At 40.2% G+C, this 20,341-nt stretch overlaps 1 protein-coding gene and 3 long non-coding RNA genes across 25 annotated transcripts in view; 2 read left to right on the forward strand and 2 right to left on the reverse strand.

Annotated features, from left to right (window-relative positions):
* LOC101743884 (collagen alpha chain CG42342) overlaps window positions 1–20,341 on the forward strand; it is a 380,399-nt gene that overhangs the window by 279,108 nt on the left and 80,950 nt on the right. The window lies entirely within an intron of this gene.
* On the reverse strand, window positions 757–7,050 carry LOC105841712 (uncharacterized). Its single transcript, XR_009973437.1, has 4 exons — window positions 6,965–7,050; window positions 2,453–2,554; window positions 1,534–1,630; window positions 757–1,103 (listed from the first exon to the last, which is right to left on the reverse strand). It is a non-coding gene; the product is annotated as an uncharacterized LOC105841712 (long non-coding RNA).
* Window positions 9,772–16,145, reverse strand: LOC134199074 (uncharacterized). 3 transcript variants are annotated; one of them, XR_009973431.1, is made up of 5 exons: window positions 15,857–16,106; window positions 13,476–13,698; window positions 12,590–12,772; window positions 10,731–10,993; window positions 9,772–10,595 (listed from the first exon to the last, which is right to left on the reverse strand). It is a non-coding gene; the product is annotated as an uncharacterized LOC134199074 (long non-coding RNA). The 3 variants fall into 3 exon arrangements; XR_009973429.1 differs by having other exon boundaries at window positions 9,772–10,993; window positions 15,857–16,145; XR_009973430.1 differs by lacking the exon at window positions 12,590–12,772 and having other exon boundaries at window positions 9,772–10,993; window positions 15,857–16,143.
* LOC119628607 (uncharacterized) lies at window positions 10,645–19,132 on the forward strand. Its single transcript, XR_009973436.1, has 4 exons — window positions 10,645–10,852; window positions 12,365–12,422; window positions 16,103–16,257; window positions 18,266–19,132. It is a non-coding gene; the product is annotated as an uncharacterized LOC119628607 (long non-coding RNA).

Consider the following 20,341-nt stretch of genomic DNA (forward strand, 5'->3'; position numbering starts at 1 on the left):
CAGAAATTTATCCTGCATGCCAGCCGAGACGATAAATGTTCCCAGAAGAATATTTTATGGTCCGTCACTGAAACGCCTGTGAAAGGCTAATTTGAAGTTTTAACGCAAATACGTCTCCATCCGCGGGTAACGCGTAATTCTGGATGAAATGTACTCACGAGTTACGGTTTAGTTTTTGAAATTGTAAATAAAAGCTAACATTTCCTGTAGCGTCCCGCGCGACAGTCACGTGTGCGGTGTGACAGTCGCATAATGCACAACGCGCGACGTGACGCGACGACAGAGCCTTAATCAATCACTCGGAGATGGCGCAGCGTCAGGCGATCCCAGTGGAGGGACGACTTTTACCTTAAGCTATGCATGTGGGGAGGTACCCGAGATGAAACAGAACTGCATTTTATTGGTAGTTGACTATGACGGAGTTAAAGATTGCAGCTCGCAGATCTTTGTGCTTCCTTGAGGCCTCCATCTTTCTTCTACCAGAGACCGTCTACTGGCTTTTTAATTCTTGCCAATTCATGCTTCCTGTCTACTATTACTACTTACATTTTTGAAATAATTTTTGAGATAACTATGGGTAAATTATTTTTATATGTTGTAGCACATGCCCCCCAGACCCCAACAAGAACAAGCTATATTAAAAAATTAGAAACTAATGATTTATTTTAAAAGCTGAAACACATTTCATCATTTACTTTTTGGTTTGTCAAGCAGTTATCTGGAATGTAGTTGATAAGTAGTATCAATAAAAAACCGTTTAGGAACTCTATTTACTTTTTCAAAAATGTAATCAAGTAAAAAGGAGAAAATGTATTAAAATGAAAAGTGTACAATTTCTAGATAAAACAAGATAATTTAACAAATAATTCCTTGTTTCAAAATCTCAAAGAAAGCTTTGATATCAAAACAAATGCATGTTCATAGGTATTAGAGTAGATGATATCTGACGCGCAGTGGTCAGCAGTAAATGCGTTATGAGAGATCAGGTGTCGGGTCCGGGCGGGGACGCTCGATTTGTCACCATTACACCGGCGGCGGCGGGCACGTGGTCCACTCGCTCCTGTCACGCGTCCGATCGCTGTGGAGCTCTGAAGTAAGCGGCTCTGAGAAAGATAAAAATAAATTGTCATTTTCAGATAATTTGAAAGTAATTTCATTGTGGTAAATGAGCGTGGACTCTATTTATTTCCTTATGTAACAAATTGAATATAGCAGAAATATGAAATCGAAGCGTCGCTCTTGACGGTTGGAATTGAAAGGCAATAAATAATTTTTAATTCAAATTTATTAAAATTTATTTTCTATTTTTTTTTTGTTGGATTTTCTATAAAAGCGTACTTTGTTAGTTTTTTTAAACTATTTATTTTTCATTTTTTAGTTGAATTTAAACTTTTTCAATATTTTTTTCATTTTTTTTTTCTTTTAATATTGTATTGTCATTGGTCCTTAATAAGTATACTAAATTTCGAGTTAATCCGACGTTTGGAAGAGGGACAAAATCATGTTCAAAGATTCCGTTACAAACATACATACGTCTGAAGGTAATAAAAGCGTATTAAAAAGTGTCATAGTGGACGTCGCTCGTTGACATTTTGACGTTTCGAAATCGAACACCTGCACGCTTGCAAACCTGTAACAATATTTTCATAGATATACACCTAAGCTATCGCAAAAAAATATTTGAGCTCTAACGTTTATTGTATCCTGTAGCCAGTTGACGGACAGTCGTGAGATGTATAACACTGAAATAGTTCTCTATTCTAAATTAAATATTATACACTTACTGTCTAAACAACGCACAATCCAAACCTTTTCGCTCCCATACCTAAACTTAGTTCAGTATTTTACAAGGGTGAAGGAGTCTTCAATATTCTAAAACTAAATATAATCATATTTTATGCCATAACATCTTTACGTAACCGTAATGCGCAATGGAACTGTGCACGCATCTCGCATATAATACATATAAACTTACATTAAAAAAAAATATTTTTTTATTGTTCTCTGTATCATGCTTATTTCGTGGCTCCAAGGTATTCGCCTCAGGTCATACATAGATAATAGATGCAGAGTACACAAATATGTAGAGCCTGTGATACGCGCGTAATCAGGGGTTGCGGTCACTCTACCGGTCTTACTCTACATTCCCAGAGCTCTACATATCTTATGCTATGCTCAAATCTGAGATTTCATGAGAAATGTGAGAGAAGAACTAAGGGCGTTTTGATTGAAGTTATGCATGAGTAATTGAAAAAATCTTACTATCTTGCGAGTGTTGTAAACAGGATTAAAACTATTTCAATATTCAATCCCAATATGCATTGTAAAAGTGTTTTGACCACCATTGAAATTAATTATACGTTTAGTTTTCTGCCTACAAGTTTAATTTTTATATAAAAGTACATTTTAAATCTCGTCTCAGTAGTGTTAAGTAAGCGAACAGTAAACGAACTCATGATAGAGCTGCCACCGGAGCCCGTGGAGTCCACACCGGCCCGCGCACACGTGACACACCACACCGAACTACTAATTTCATCGTAACGTAATGCTTAAACTGAAATCCAATCAAGAACGTAATTATAATTATATAATGATAAAGTAAGCACACAAACGCAGGCCTGTACTACCCAGAGTTAAATATACAAAATTTAATTACTTTATTCAGAGTAAACAGAGAACCTCTCTCCGTAACAGATTGTAAACAGACAATATTACCGACGCACAGCTCACACGACACTCTAATGAAATTACAAAAATAATTAGCAACCCGTTCCATATACGAGTAGTGCTACGAAATATTATTATATACATTCGTGTCGACAATGTTAATGTCATTGTATCGGAGAAGCGTGGAGAATGTATTGTGTAGTTCGCAAATAGTGCCCTTTGAATTTAGTTTTATATAAGTAGTATTCGGTAAAGTGTTGAAATTTTTTATGAATTTGGTTTTTTATATTGGCCGTCTACTGGTAATGCCCTTCCAGGTACTTGTGAATATTACAATTAGTAAACAGATCCTGGGTGAATGTGCTGGTAACAGGCAGTGACATGACCGATAATCTGGAAGCTACTAAGCAATTATATCTTTATTTTTTGGCCTAGATGAATGAATGAGCTCGCGGCCCAATTGTTGTTAAGAGACTGCTCGTAGACATCAAAACATGGATGTCGCCACTCACCTGGAGACAAAAGAGAAAACAATATTTTATAATGGCCGCCTTGGTCTTTGAGTCGAATTGTAGGCAGATGAGCATACGGCCCACCTAATGGTGAGTGGTTACCGTCGCCCATGGGCCTCAGCAATACCAGGGACAAATCCAAGCCACTGCTTATTGTTAAGTCTCTCCACAAGCCTCGTTTGAAGAAAGATTTGTCATAGCGCTCGGGAAGCAACGTGGAGGGGAACTCATTTCAAAGCCGGATGGTACGTGGCAAAAAAGATCTCTGGAAGCGCACTGTGGATGAACGCGGTGGCTTCAGGTAGTAAAAAGCTGATACCTACTTATGAAGTAGGGTAACTGTATGTAATTTTCTAACAGTCCTGAGATAAAACTGAGAAACATTTATAAGGGCCCAAACTCGAACGATGTGGATGGACCTATGAGCTGTACAATTAAATAAAGTTCTATTTGTGAGCTGCACTTTTCAGAATACGTAAGTTATTGTTTCAAAGTACCGATGGTGTAATGCGAAGATACGAGCCATTCGCTGTACCTCCTGACATCGCACCACACAACCTCTCGTTCATCTCGTGCACTAATCATTAAACTAGTTCGAACTGATATCAAACGGTGACAGCCTAGTCTACATGCAAATGTAACGCATTTAAGGCCATTTCGTCACTTAAATTATTACTCAATCAAAAGTTCTTTGTGAATTAATTAAACGACTACCTTTTAATATTATAATATTATATTTACATCTGATTTAAATTGTTGATGATCATTTAATTTAAATATAAAATACCTATATATTAACATCAGTTTTATATAGAAATAATAAAACAAATTTAAAGTTTATTTTTTATTATATTAAGTTTATTTTTTATTTTTTATTGCTTAGATGAGTAGACGAACTCACAACCCACCTGTTGTTAAGTGGTTACTGGGGCCCATAGGCATCCACAGCGTAAATGTGCCACCCACCTTGAAATATAAGCTCTAAGCTCTCAAGTATAGTTACAACGGCTGCCCCGCCATTCAAACCGAAACGCATTACTGCTTCACGGCAGAAATAGGCAGGGTGGTGGTTTATCGATATTCAAAATAATAGTAATTACAGTGGCACTGTGGTTACCACAAAATTCATAGACCTAACATTAAATGAGATTAGAATCTGAAGTTAATCGAAATACTCCATAATTTAGCATGGAAATTAGAATGTGTGAGTGTATTGCTCAGCTTAGGTTGTTAGACGAGCATGCTTTGGAAAATGTTCCCTCTGGAATATAAATTTTACTATTTTAGACAGTGTAAATTAAAACAGAATTTCCTATTTGTTTAAAAACGCTTTGACTTTTTGAATGACGATTTGGCGAAACAATTGCACATTTAAGCACGTTCGCTTTCTTCTCGCAAGCAGTAAACTTGAATAAAAGAACCCTTTCACTTGATAATTCTCGAGATTTTCAAATTATTTGATTAGCAAACATTAAAACTTTAAATAATTTTAAGTTGAATCAAAAACGTGCTTGTACAATCAATCATCAATATTATTTAATTTTATATACGAATACACTTCAGCATTAATTAGAAAGTGTGTTAAAACAGGAAGTGATCACCGAATCGTCAGAGGCATGTTGAATATCAATGTCAGACTGGAAAGATCGCGTCTGATGAAGTCAACGCTTCGACCGTCGAATGCACAAATCCAAAACCCCGAGAGCTTTCAACTCGAATTGGCTAATCGCTTCGAATGGCTAAACAGCTGCGCATCAGTGGACGATGTAAACAGCAGGCTGGTAGAGACTGTCCGTACGGTAGGGTCCAAATTTTTCAAAACCCACCATAAGAATAGACCTCAGAAACTATCCGACCGCACCCGAAACCTCATGGCTAGTCGACGTTTGATGACGCTCCAAACTTCGGAGGACGCTGAGTCATATAGGCAACTCAATAGACATATCATGAAGTCCTTGCGACACGACCTACGCTCCTTTAATACTCAGCGTATCAAAGAGACGATTGAGCGAAACCAAGGCTCTAAAGTGTTCGCAAGAGACGCTTCTATTGGGCAAAGCCAGCTGACGAAGCTGAAGACCGAAGATGGACGTGTAACGTCGAATAAGTCAGAGGTCCTGCGGGAGATAGAGAGGTTCTACGGGCAGCTGTTTACCTCGGTCTCAGCTGAACCGCAAGGTTTAGCTGCAGACCCTAGAGCCAAGCTAACCCGACACTACACCGAAGACATCCCGGACATCAGCCTGTACGAGATTAGGATGGCTCTCAAACAGCTTAAGAATAACAAGGCACCGGGCGAGGATGGAATTACTACGGAGCTTCTGAAAGCGGGCGGGACGCCGGTACTGAAAGTCCTTCAGAAGCTCTTCAATTCCTCTTTGCTCGATGGAAAACCGCCACAGGCATGGAACAGGGGTGTTGTGATCCTGTTCTTCAAAAAAGGTGACAAAACCTTATTGAAGAACTATAGGCCCATAGCACTGCTGAGCCATGTCTACAAGCTGTTCTCGAGAGTCATCACGAAGCGTCTCGAACGCAGGTTTGATGACTTCCAGCCTACCGAACAAGCCGGTTTCCGAAAAGGCTACAGTACCATAGACCACATACATACGCTGCGGCAGATTGTACAGAAGACCGAAGAGTACAATCGGCCATTATGCTTAGCGTTTGTGGACTATGAGAAAGCCTTTGATTCCGTCGAAACATGGGTGGTCCTTAGATCTCTCCAGCGGTGCCGTATTGACCACCGGTACATCGAAGTATTGAAGTGTTTGTATAATAACGCCACCATGTCAGTCCGAGTACAGGAGCATTGCACGAAGGAAATCCCTGTAAAGAGAGGAGTGAGACAGGGAGATGTGATATCTCCGAAACTGTTTATCACTGCTCTGGAGGATTCCTTCAAGCTTCTGGAATGGCAAGGACTTGGCATCAATATTAACGGCGAATACATCACTCATCTTCGGTTTGTGACATCGTGGTCATGGCAGAGTCGCTGAAAGATTTAGGGCGTATGCTCGGTGACCTCAGTAGGGTTTCTCAACAAGTGGGCCTTAAAATGAACATGGACAAAACCAAAATCATGTACAATGTTCATGTTGCACCCACCATAGTTACTGTTGGGAGCTCTACTCTTGAAGTTGTTGACGAATATATATACCTAGGACAGGCAGTCCGATTAGGTAGGTCCAACTTTGAGAGAGAGGTCAGTAGACGGATCCAACTCGGCTGGGCAGCGTTCGGTAAACTGCACAACGTCTTCTCGTCCAAAATACCTCAGTGCCTTAAGACAAAGGCGTACAACCGATGTGTGTTACCAGTGATGACTTACGGCTCGGAGACGTGGTGCTTCACTAGGGATCTTTTTGGAAGGCTCAAAGTCGCGCAGCGAGCTATGGAGAGGGCTATGCTCGGCATTTCTCTACGTGATCGAATCCGAAATGAGGAGATCCGTAGAAGAACGAAGGTTGCTGACATAGCCCGTAGAATTAGTGAACTGAAGTGGCAATGGGCCGGCCACATAGCACGAAGAGAGGACGGTCGATGGGGCAGAAAGATCCTGGAGTGGCGACCACGTACTGGCAAGCGCAGTGTGGGACGGCCACCTACTAGATGGACCGACGACCTAGTAAAAACGCTGGGTCTCGTTGGATGCAGGTGGCAATGGACCGGTCACACTGGAAATCTATTGGAGAGGCCTATGTTCAGCAGTGGACGGCGATAGGCTGAAATGATGATGATGATGATGATTAATTAGAAATAATAAAAATGTTTCAGTTACGTACAATGTTTGGAGCCGGAAATAGCTACTAAATGTAATGCAGTTAAGTAGTGCTGTGCTGTGGCCCGCTGTAACGACTCTGTTAGAGTTTTCGACATGAACGCTTCAACGACAATGAGAAACAGCGTTCTCCATCAAATCGTTTCCGAGATTCAATTTCGATGGACACAATGAACAACGTTATTAAATGTGATCGAACGAGAAAGACCACACTTGATGAATTAATGCGGACAACTATAACCTGTAACCAGTAATTTGTACTCGTAATGAATTAAGCGAGGGTGACCACAAATATTTAAACGTTAACAGGAGTTATCTACAATATGACTGTCGAACTGTCTGAGCTCGTTCTTTACTGCATAGCCACTTATATTTATACCGTAGTTGTGTCGAGCTGGTTGATATCGGAAAACAAGTTTATTGTTTTCGAAATTGTGTACGAACATAACTTCTTTTATAGATTGTAGATCTACTCTAGGATATATCGATAAAATACATTTATAGGAATTTATAAATGTGAACATCTTCAATATTGTCGTTGTTACGATCGAAAAGTGAAAAAACTTGTATTGAAGTGGAGGTCAAAAATGATCCCTCGGTGTACAGATTGATCACTTATATCCGACAGTCCAAGTTAAGCCGAGATGCAGTTTGTACCGGCTGGAGGTCGTGTATATCGCAAAAACTCAGTCTCACAACACACTAACAAACTAACTTCTACATAACTTCCTCGTAATCACTATGAAACTTTTAAACAAACAGTGATTATTTTTAAATTCAACTAAAAACTTTAAGTGCCAAATCACAATTTCAAGACATTGTGAACTCTTGTAGTCTATAAAATGAAATGCCGCTGCAAATATAATATTTCATTGAAGCGTGGTTACTCTCGTAATGATGGATGGCATGTTGCTGGGCTGGCCTTCGGTCGTACCACACTATTTCGCTGCAATAGCCGGTTCTGCTTGATATTGCTCCGAGGGAACATTTTCTTTGAAACTAAATAAAGATTTCCTATCTTACACGTTGACAGTTAAATGAAATATACTTTTTGCGGTGGTAGTGCTCCATCTAAGCTCAGGAGGACAAGTATCCCTTGCTGCATGTGTCTGTCGCAGAGCAATGATACTGCCCAGCGTGAAGCAAGGGCTCTTTGATATACATCGTGCCCACGAACGATCTAGGTTGTCTCTGAATAGTCATTGACGCGATAGAAATATTCACAGCTCAACTACAAACAAAAGTCAAAACATATGTACGTACATATCTACACACCCATAACAGCATAAGCAAGACATCTCCTGACGCCAAACTAATCTCTTATTGAGTTCCCTCATTCTCCATTGAAATTATCATCAATAAAGTTTTAAAGCGTTAAACATAATAAAACTTAATTTCTTCGTTAATTTATTTGTAATAAACAAAATTATTTACAACAGGCGCATTATTTTATTTTCAAAGATGCCTCCATTACATCGGAATTGTTCAATCTTTAATAGTCAATTAGAAACCTAGTTACATGTTTTATAATTGTGAACAGTCGGAATCGTCCGTCGCGAGTGCGTAGGCGGCCTTATCTATTAGGACGCGATCACACGCGCGCATACAAATTGACGCATTAAAGTCGCAGGGGAGCGATTACGATCTTAATAGCCTATCACAAATGAAGCTGTATTGATCATTTATTTTACATACATCGCTGTTCAGCGCTCTCAAAAACCACCACGGGCTACGTGCTTCAGATCGTTGACGCAAAGCAATTTGATGAAGAGGTTTGTTGAGCTCGTGTTTGACGCAGAGACTCTTTGATACGAGCTCCGTGGTGTCTGTCTAGACTCTTGCTCGACTACGACTAGTCTCACGCGAAGCGACACACATTAATCTCTTCCCTCAGTTATATAAAACGAATAAGTCGATAAGTCGTAAGATTAATACATTAATCAAAATACATAAAAAATATTTAATTTTTTACTTATTTTACACAACTTTTGAACTTGTAAGGCGGTTTAATAGGCGGTTGTCAAGTCCATATACATCACAAAGTAAATTCTGCCGGTCATTCCAGCTCAATATAGGTAGTGGCCCTGAGATATGCGTGATCACGAATAGTGGTGGAATGGCTGTTCTGACTCGCAGGCTGATTTACCGCTACCACCCATACGGACATCATGCTAGACTCAGTCAATTTGCTGTTCATATTACTTTAAAAACTAGCCCGATAAATTACATTGTCTGTCATGTATGTTAGATACCATTTACTATAATATTAAATCTGAATCCACAGTGTTGAGTTGGGTAATCTATGTTATAGGTTTAATCTGTGTCATTGCATTTTTCCCTCCATTACTGCTGCAAAAGTTATACAAATTGTTTGTCTCTAAAAAGGTACGTTTAATAAATTCTATAAAACTATCCAAGTTATTATTTAAATACGACAAAGTGGGTGAACAAAACACACAGTAATATTCAAAAGTGACGGCAACAAACAAAAAATGTAAAATACACATTGAAATGGTTTTCCGATGAGGGAACTAATTGAATTTGTAATATAAATCGGATAGAGTTCGAACACACACGACGACAGTGCGGCCCTGTTCCTGTTTGAGCGATTAATTGAAAAAGTTTTTGTCGCGACGAGGGTCGTCCGACTTCTCGCATTGTGTACACGCGCCTTTAACGAATAGTTTCAATTAAATTTAAAGCTAAAACTAATGTAACCTAAAGCTTTTTTTTATCCTTTATTAAATAAAACAAAGATGGATACATTAATTCAATAGCGAACCATGATATAATATAAGGGCAACGGTAATGACTTTTCTCTTCAATTTTTTTTTCTATCTTCCTTCTTCTTCTTCTTCCTAGTCGGTATAGCTTGAAATAATAGTCGTTATCATCACTTCAGGCGTTGGTGGCAAGCTTCACAACATGCTACCACTCCTTTCTGCCGACCGCCCTCACCGTGCATTCGTGTAATGATGGTGAGCCACTTAACTGCCGCTTTTATCTGGTCAGTCCACCTCATAGGCAATCTTATTCGTGACCAAAAAAGTTGAGAATACGAGACTGTACCAAAGATGATATATGCTGCTTGATACCGAGTTCTCGAAGTAAAGACTCGTTGGTATGAATTTCAGTCAACGAAACTCCGAGCATTATTACCTCCAGCACCACATCTCCAGGGCGTCTATCTTCTGGCTCTATATAATATGTTGCAACATCTTCCATATTTTCCTTAATCTGTCTGTTGCAGACCCAGAAAATGCCATACGCCTCTTTACTTCTTCGATATATCCACCGTTGTTCGTAATTAAATTTCCCAGATAAATGTAATATACGATTGCACCACATCACAACTAGCAATTTTATATAGTTTCCGCAGAATTATTCATGCGGTCGACAATCATTTTTTTTGTTTATTCCGGTTTATTTTAAATTCGAACTCAAGGCTCACGCGTTCCATCTTGCCGAGAAGTTCTTCCATGGGCTGGGGAAGTGGTGGGAGAGCTTCAAGCCACCGATCGAGATGCCATCTGTCCAGTCTTCAAGTATAATTCTCTATATGAGCTCTGTGTACACATTGAACAATAGTGGAGAAATAATACATCCCTGACGGACTCCGGCGGTGGCGGTATCATCTATACAGGCATTGAAAATGAATGTCTACGTGTTTATGCTACATGGAATTCTAAGTCATTGAAAAGACTTGGTACTGTTAGTCTAGGAAAACTTTTGTCGTACATTTTACCTTGAGGAATGAAATTTACAGATACCTAACTGGTCCATGGGGATCAGGCGGGGCTATGTGCAAGATGACTACCAACTGAGCCCCGTGGATCATGAGCCCCAACCATCTCGATGTCCGATCCCCGCTCCAGACGGATCTCGGCTTAGGGTGGGTAGGGTTGGATCCCACAATTCACACAACAAAGTGTTATGCGGCGACGCGCTATAGTGTTGATAGTGTGCCGCTTGGCTTCGACCTTCTACAGAAGTATCACCCGACTCCGGCCCTCGGCTCGGCAACGATGCATCGCTGTGGAGAGGCATGAATTCTTCGTCTAATTCCACCGCCTTCTTTGGCAAGATGCTGGACTTGCAGACGTCGATCAATAATCACCTTTTTTTTTTATTGCTAGATGAGTGGACGAGCTCACAACCCACCTGGTGTTAAGTGGTTACTGGAGCCCATAGACATTTACGACGTAAATGCGCCACCCACCTTGAGATATAAGTTCTAAGGTCTCAAGTATAGTTACAACGGCTACCCCACCCTTCAAACCGAAACGCATTACTGCTTCACGGCAGAAATAGGCAGGGTGGTGATACCCACCCGCGCAGACTCACAAGAGGTCCTATCACCAGTAATTACGCAAATTATAATTTTGCGGGTTTCATTTTTATTACACGATGTTATTCCTTCACCGTGGAAGTCAATCATGAACATTTGTTGAGTCCTTCCAGGACTCGTTGCTGCCGAGTATCGTAGCATCGATGCGGACGAATAGCAGCGACAAGTCTGGTCCTATTTGCAAGACGAGAACACGGCAATGCCCCAACCACGCGGGGCAGTGTGCGAGTGTGTGCTCGGTCGTGTCCTCGTCACAGCCGCACTGGTAGTACTCCATCGTCGGTTCGCTAATATGAGGATTACCTTACCCTTGTAGAAACAGTGCGAGCAACCTGTGGGAGTTGAATGGTACTAAGCCGTCTCCTCACATAGACGTTTTTAAGGCAACTAAGGCATTAACAGAAAAATTGGGAGCAGCATTTTCCAGTTTTATACCACCGTACTGCGATGAACAACCGCTATTTACTGATGGTGGGGGGGTATTACTGATGGTGACCGCTTGTGTTACTCTGCACCACGCAAGCGGTGCCTGTAATTGTGTGAAATTAGTGCATGTGTTACTTGTACGAATATTGTGCTGATATATATAACGTGCTGGTACCCAATAAATGAAATAAATGTGTACGGGATATAGTAACCACTTCTCACTAGGCGAGCCATGAGCTCTGTTTTCCATTTAGGAAAGGTAATAATAAAAGTTAGCCTCCGTATTTCGATGTTGAATGAGTTCACAGCTATCTCTAGTAATCGCAGTTCCAAGTCAAGCTAACATATTCATAGTTTGTAGGCAGTGGCTTGGCTCGGCCCCCGACATTGCTGACGTCCATGAGCGACAATAATCACTCACCATCAGGTGGGCCGTTTACTCGTCTGCCTACACGGGCAATAAAAAATCATAAATGTCCTTAAGCTCGTCTAAAGGATGATTAGTAGAGATTACTTTCCTTTTAAATCGCGTCTATAACTATTGTACACTGTAGTATAATTACTCTGCGCAATAGCGATTATTAAGTCTTGTTATTGCTATAGTTCTAAATACTTATTTTTCTATTTCAGGTAAGAGTGACTAGAAGTATATCAGGCTCCTGAAAAAAGTTGTGACGCTTGGCGCGGCGTAAGTATTCACAGACATTAAGGCCCTCGAATCCATAGAATCTCACATTATTCTACAATTAAATAAGTTCTTTATTCTACAATTTTCTTTTTTGCAACACTCAAATCCTTTGGATGAATTAGCCATGTGAATTTGTACCGTATTGCTAAAGCCTTAAAGTTGCTCACCTCAAGCTATTTTACAGCAGGAGTCCATGTGATTCAGCATACGTTAACAGAATTGAGTTATAGCGTGGAGCCACAGCAGAATGCTTGTTGGACCGCGTTATTATCGTATATCGTTGACGATTTAAAAAGCAGACCACTTTTTTCTCGATATTTTAACTTTGTAGACTCAGAGATAGGAATTTTCTATAGTACAAAATTACTGTTTTTTCGTTGATTTTTGTTTGTATTTCTTTAATATCAATCCATTTGTGGTGAGATTTTTGTGGGTCGTCAATGGTCTCTATGAAAGATATTTTAAGCGCAATGATGTTAGCGGTGCGAACGGAATTGACTAGATTTTAATTACAAATAAGAAAATACAAGGTCTAAGAAAGGGCTGGTTGTTAATGGCCATTCATTATTTTTTATTCAACTGACGACAGAAAAATGATGACTTATAAAGAAATCTCAGAAGTCCTATGCAAGCCTGAGTACTGCCACCCTACCTACTTCTGCTCAACAACAGCAAATAAGTCATGTAGGCCGGTTTGGGTCATAAAAGCCACCAGTAATTACGAAAATTATAATATTTGCGAGCTTGATGTTTATATCACGGTGTTATTTCTTCACCGTGGAAGTCCTTCGTGAACATTTGTTAATTACGTATTTCATTTGAAAAATTGGTACCCGCGTACGAGTTACGGGCACAGTCGTTGTGCTTGATAATACTTGATATGAATGCACCGGGCGTCTTATCGTTTAGGCGACGACGACTGTATTTTTATGTTTGTTTTAGTATTGGCAACAGCTACTCTATGTCTAGCTCCGAGAGTCCCATAACCGGAGCGTCGGGTTTAATTGGATCCGGGTATCGGTCGCGCCGCTACTGAATAAAGACATGACTTACCCGGATTTAACCATATATTCACATTTTTCCGGACGTTTTCATATTCCCGATGCAAATATCTTTGTATTGTATGTTCTGTGGCTCGTTGGTTCCCTGTGTTAATTTATTGTCTCGCTTCGGAATTACTTCTCTTCTCTTTTATTAATGAATTGTACAGTTGTCTTATTTGTTTGGACAAACCACTAGTGCTTGCTTGAGAATTGGGCATCAGCTTCGATCACATCTAGAAATATCGTGCACGTTAATAAGACCTCAAAGTCTTTGATCACATTTCACATAGGTACCTACATAGTTCATCTCGAATGTATATCAGAGGTGGGACAGGCGAGTAGTCCCACCTCTGTGAGCTGCACCACTGTGCGTGGACCGATATGCCCTTGCCGATTCTAGTTCATTTCGATACATATCACAGTCATTTCTGCCATACCACTTTACATCCGAACTTAAAATAAGTGATTAGAGTCGTTCATGCACTTCAACAATATCTAACTACCAGCCTTCTTCTAAGAACTATTTTCAAGCCGCGTTGCAAGATGAACTTGTTACAGTGCTCTAGTCTAGTCTAGTCTACTAGCGGGGTTTATTCTATAGCCGAATGATACGTGCCACAAATGAGTTCCAGAAACGCGATTGCGTAATCCGGACCGAGCCGGTCAGCACGGATGATCTCTGCTACAATGGCGGGTACTTAAAGATTCCCTCTGCCCACGTAGGGTAGACATGAGCCAAACTGAACTTAAAAGTTCATTCCTATTGAAATTACAACACGGTTCCGTTGCCGTTGATACTAATTAAATTAATTAATTATTTGGTAGGATCTTTTGTGAGTCTGCACGGATAGGTAACACCATCCCGCCTATTTCTGCCGTGAAGTAGTAATGCGTTTCGGTTTGAAGGGTGGGGCAGCCGTTGTAACTATAGTTGAGACCTTAGAACTTATATCTCAATGTGGGTGGCGCATTCACGTTGTAGATGTCTATGGGCTCCAGTAACCACTTAACACCAGGTGGGCTGTGAGCCCACCCACTTATTGAAGCAATAAAAAAAAAGAATAAAGAATTTATTGTGTCATACTTTTCATCGCAATATTATATGATTATGATTGAAGCTAACCTAACAGTGACGACCAGTTGTCTGTCTTTGGTTTACTGTCAGAGTGCCCCGTCTAGTCAGTGTATCGTTAGTGTATCGTCTCCGGGAATGCGGGTAGCATCCGGGGACGCCATATTAAATTCCTCGGGATCAACAATTCACTCATACAGGGAGGAACCGCATCTTAAGAGTTGACTTTTTGCGGTTTGAATTATGACAACAGTATATTATTATATGTATGCATATAAATACATATTTATCTAAATAATGATGTATCGTTTTAACTAATTTAATATTTACCAAAATTCTTATGTGTTTAATGTTAATTTATCAGAAGTTAGTGCTGCTATAACAAATAGCAGTGAGTAGGTAATGGAGCCTTGCACACAGCTACCACTACGAATGTGTCTTATTGCCTGGTTAAATAAAATCCGCGTAATTCATATTGCGACTGACTGGTGGTAGGACCTCTTGTGAGTCCGCGCGGGTAGGTACCACCACCCCGCCTATTTCTGCCGTGAAGCAGTAATGTGTTTCGGTTTGAAGGGTGGGGCAGCCGTTGTAACTATACTTGAGACCTTAGACCTTATATCTCAAGGTGGGTAGCGCATTTACGTTGTAGATATCTATGGGCTCCAGTAACCACTTAACACCAAGTGGGCTGTGAGCTCGTCTACCCAACTAAGCAATAAATAAATAAAAAAAGCGATGCAATTGAAATACAAACCTCATCTCTCCAGCTGAGCAACGGTATTTGTGCCTTAGCGAGGTTAAAGAGCAAAATAGCTCTCAGAATAGGCAAACAATAGGCAGAGTCGTTCTTATATCTACTAGAAGCTCGCCAACAGTTTTTCATGTAAGTCGCAATATCTTTACGGAATTGAGTAAAAGTTGGTAACAAAAGCGGGATTACACGCATTACTCCCGCGGCCCGGCAGCCGAGCCAAATAGATTGTTACAACATCACAGTACACACATTGCAGTGAGGACAAAACATTTAATTACACGCCAAAAGAGATTTTTATTTTCACATATTCAAGCGGACGCGGGCCGCGAGGACAGGACCCACTACTTACCAAGTCGTTATTGGGCCCTATGGACATGCGGTTGAAACCTGAATAGTTTTATGTAATGTCAGTTATACTCTTCAAGCCGGAGTGCTTGATTGTTTGGTCGCACAGATACACAGATGAAGAGGTAACGGGCCTACTCTGGCAGCATCACAATACGACCTAAGGCCACTAAAATTGCTTTAGAATTCAACAGAAAAAGAGGCCCCACACACGTACCTACTTTACCATGTGAGAATAGCGATGGGTTGAGGGTAACACAGCAATACTAAAACATAGTTACTCTAAACTGAATACACTGTGGCATCATCCCCGGAAGATGTATGAAGCGGAACGTCCCTTATTACTGCGTCCTATTTCACTATCTGCACTCGGACAGAGGTCAACTTGTCGCATTTATACACATCGTACCTATTACCGTACTAGATTAGTTTTCGTCAATAATGTGTGCTATTTATAATACAGACAACACTTCCTCCAGCCGCGGCTACTAGCGCTGTCATCTAGACATTTGGAAACATACAAGTTTGACAACATTGTAGCTGATATCGACATGTGGCCTGACAGTGTTGGCGAGCGTATGCGAGGAGTTCAAACACATCGTGGACGTCTCGAAAGAGGTAAAATGAAAACGATCCGAATGAAATGAATGTAGGTAGGTACACTAAAAGGAGCATCGTAAATAACAATATATCGTGCGAAACTCAAATAAAACGTAATGAAGCGATCCCGCCGACTATAAATAAGATGATTACCCCGAGATAAAGAATACAAACAAAACACGTTTAATTTATCTTCTAACCGACTTGTAATTTATAGGGCCTTTGAGTTTAAATTTAATACAACTTCATTTAGACTTGATTCATTTAATTATATTTACTAAAACAATCTATAGTCTGGTGGTGGTAACAAAGGTTTTTACTGGTGGTAGGACGTATTGTGTGATTACCCACGGGTAGGTACTATCACCCTGCGTATTTCTGCCGTGATGCAGTAATGCGTTTCAGTATAAAGGGCGGGGCAGCCGTTGTAACTATAGTCTATAGTGAGACCTTAGAACTTATATCTCAAGGTGGGTGGCGGCATCTACATTGTAGATCCGGCTATGGAATGAGCTCCCCTCCACGGTGTTTCCCGAGCGCTATGACATGTCCTTCTTCAAACGAGGCTTGTGGAGAGTATTAAGCGGTAGGCAGCGGCTTGGCTCTGCCCCTGGCATTGCTGAAGTCCATGGGCGACGGTAACCACTCACCATCAGGTGGGCTGTATGCACGTCTGCCTACAAGGGCAATAAAAAAAAAAAAGATGTCTATAGGCTTCGGTAACCACTTAACACCAGATGGGCTGTGAGCTCGTCCATCCATATAGGCAATAAAAAATTAAAAAAATGCTTAGTAGGTAGTATGGAGCGACGCGCCCGGGCCGGCCCGGGGTTCAGATCCCATATGGAATGCACTCTTAACATATGCTCAATAAATGAGTTCCACGCCGAAATAAGTGCCAGTCTACAGGGTCGGTACCGCTATCCTGCACCTTTACACACTACGTCACACTACACAATTGAGACTTTGATCTCACGTCTCAAGGTGGGTGTTGGCATTCACATAGTGTTGTCCAGCCATCCTCCACGCAACAAAATAATAATTTATAATTTACATTTGTTTTAAACTTTTCGAGGACACGAAGGGCAATGCTCAGTTTCTCATTGCGCTGGGAATTATTATTATTATTTAATAAAGAAGAAGCTAAGTACCTATGAGTAAGTCGTTAAATAATTTTGTTCAATCAAGTGGTTGCAAAACGAAGCACGACTTCAGTTATGTAATCCATACATGTGCATAGTGTGCATTTACATATGTACGTATGTACGTATCAGTCTATTTCTTGGCATTACTAACCTTTTTGTTTACATTGTATTTAATATAATCACATTTTAAATGTAACCGGATAACTGGATTAATCAAAACATCCATTTGAAGCATAAATGATCGGATTGTAATCAGTACAGATCGTAATTCCACGTATTTAGGCGTTCAATAAAATCTCACAATGCAAGTTCGTGGAAGATCTTCTCCGTATTCAAATAAACAGATCCATTAAACTTGCGTTGAGTTTATTTCGAGATGTCTGTCAGCGGTCGCGCTGCGATCACTTGACGGCTGTCTTGAGTCGCGATTAAAGGGTTAACACCGATATTTTGGTATCACCTAATACCATTCATTCCTACTGTTATAAGTACCGAGTATCAGATATTATCTAATTATGACACTTAAAAATGTTGAGCTCGTACGGGATTTATCAACACGCCGCCGGTTTCTACACGAAGTGCACACAGTTAGTCTCGTATTCACTTCATCATCGCATCAGTCAAGCCATATCAAAATCAGGTAGGCTATAAACTTTTCTGTGCAGTGATGCTTCTAGGAATCACAACTGCAACCGAAAATAAAGCCGAAAAAACACACGTCTTACATTGAAGTTCTCCCTTGTTTTTGACTTGTAGTGATTTAAAAAACAGAATTATAGCAGCCATGAACACCTTAATAGAAACGTTATGTAATATGAGTACGGACTAACATGTATCACTGTACCTACATAGTCGTTAATTAGTTTTTTTGTATCACACAGGGCTTAAGATTCGATCAGATTCAAGTGATTGTGGAGAATGTTCACTGATATAACATTAGATTGATGGACCCATGGATGGATGTGTGGCGTGACTAGGCTTGATAAAATACGCAACAGTACGTACGTAGAAGCCTCGGTGTACGGGACATCGCCGACAAGATGCAGGAGAGTAGGCTGAGATGGTATGGTCACGTAAAAAGGAAGCCGCCTGGCTACGTCGGAAATTTGGCACTACTGCTCAACCTCCCCGGTCGAAGACCTAGAGACCCAAGACAAGGTGGAAGGATGTAATGCTGAAGGATAAAAGGAAATGCAATATTGCTGACAAGGATGTCGAAGACAGAGCGAAGTGGAGGAGTAAAGTGAGGAAAGCTGACCTCACCACCATGTGGGATAAATAACTGGCAAGAGAGAGAGGAACCCCAAATATAAGTACAAATTGGACCGGACCATCGATCTGGACCTCGCCAACTTGGCGGAATTAAACACACGTTTCAATGTATAGATCAAAAGCTCAAGACTGACTCACGTGCCATCATATATGACAGCTTAGCTCTATATTGACATTGTTGCGACAGTGTCAAAGGCACAATTTAGCGCAATAAAGTAGCTATTTGATATCCTGGCCCTAAAATGGAAACCTTCGGTCTCGTTTGAAGGAACACGTTTTGGTACTACACTAAATACTAGTAAAGCACTAGTATATCAGTTGGTACAACACTAGTCCTTCCCTGTTCCGCACATTCATCGGCGACTTTATTTACATTCGAACTGACAGAAATACTTTGAGAATTAAATGTTTGTAACTGTACGATGAGTCGATTGGTTAATCAGCAAGTCAATTGTAATTAAATGTTTTTGAATCGTTTTGTTGATTTATTAAGTTCACCGAGAACATGCACGGTACACTTCGCCGACTCTGACTTTGTACGTCATTAAATACAATTTAAATTGAACACAAAGCAAATGTCTTGGGTTGGTTACTGCCAACCGTTACTGACACACATATATTATTAGGTCCAGAGCCATACACTCTCAACATTAAATGAAACTTGCCTAAGGACATAATAATATTAAGTTCCGAGCTAATTACTATCAAATAAACTTCTTAATAAATTATACATATTAACATACGCGAGATTAACCCGTAACAGTAGTTTTGATCAAGACTGTCGAAGACGTCAAATACTATTAAATTATATACCTGATATAATATAATATTATAATGCCAAGTTGAAATATATGACACAAATCACAAAAATAATCGTCAAGTGACTAATATCATGGCTCATATAGCATTTGGGGGAGATTTGATCAAAACAATAAAATGTTGAATTATAATAATAATGATCACTTCACGTGTTAATAACGATAATTAACTTTGTTGAGTCAACTAGCTAGTGACGTACCTACCGCTTATGAGCTCGTTTCAAAACATTAGTTGAGGATAAGTCAAGGGCGTCGAGACGTTTTCAATGTTTCATTTAATTCGAATCTGATTGAAAGTCAATTCAGAAGTAGCAGGAAGGATATTGTTGTCAGGACTGTTCTTTGATGAAACTGTTCCGCATTTGATGAAACATCATTTTTTGGAAATCAAAAATAACTTACAAATCTCGATTACTAATATTGGGGAACTTGTTTATTTTTAATTCGGCTAAATATATGAGTCTCGCTGAGTTCGAGCGATATATGGAGTGCACTGTTTAATATCCTTGAAAGGATATTACTGCATCGTGTCCCACCATTATCGCCGCCCCCCTTCGCTTCCTCCCCGCCGCCGTGTCTCATGTCGACCCTATCGTCATTTTTCTCATTAAATTTATGTCCTTCCCAGAACAAAGTAAGGAAGAGCTATCTTAAGTAGCTGCTAAGATTAGTCAGGATAATGAATAACGTAAATTAACACTGCATTGTGATAGTTCTTGACTTCCTTTTCCTACTTTAATTCACTTAGCCCTTTTGCACTTTTGCTTACTTGCCACTTAGCACTTTTACCAACACACAGGTAGTACAGTATCCAGCCATATTTTTTTTTGATTCCAGTCGTTTTTTACGGTTCCGGTCCTGGACAGA

The sequence above is a fragment of the Bombyx mori genome, chromosome 6 (assembly GCF_030269925.1).
Source record: "Bombyx mori chromosome 6, ASM3026992v2".
In the NCBI taxonomy this organism is placed as follows: Eukaryota; Metazoa; Arthropoda; class Insecta; order Lepidoptera; family Bombycidae; genus Bombyx; species Bombyx mori.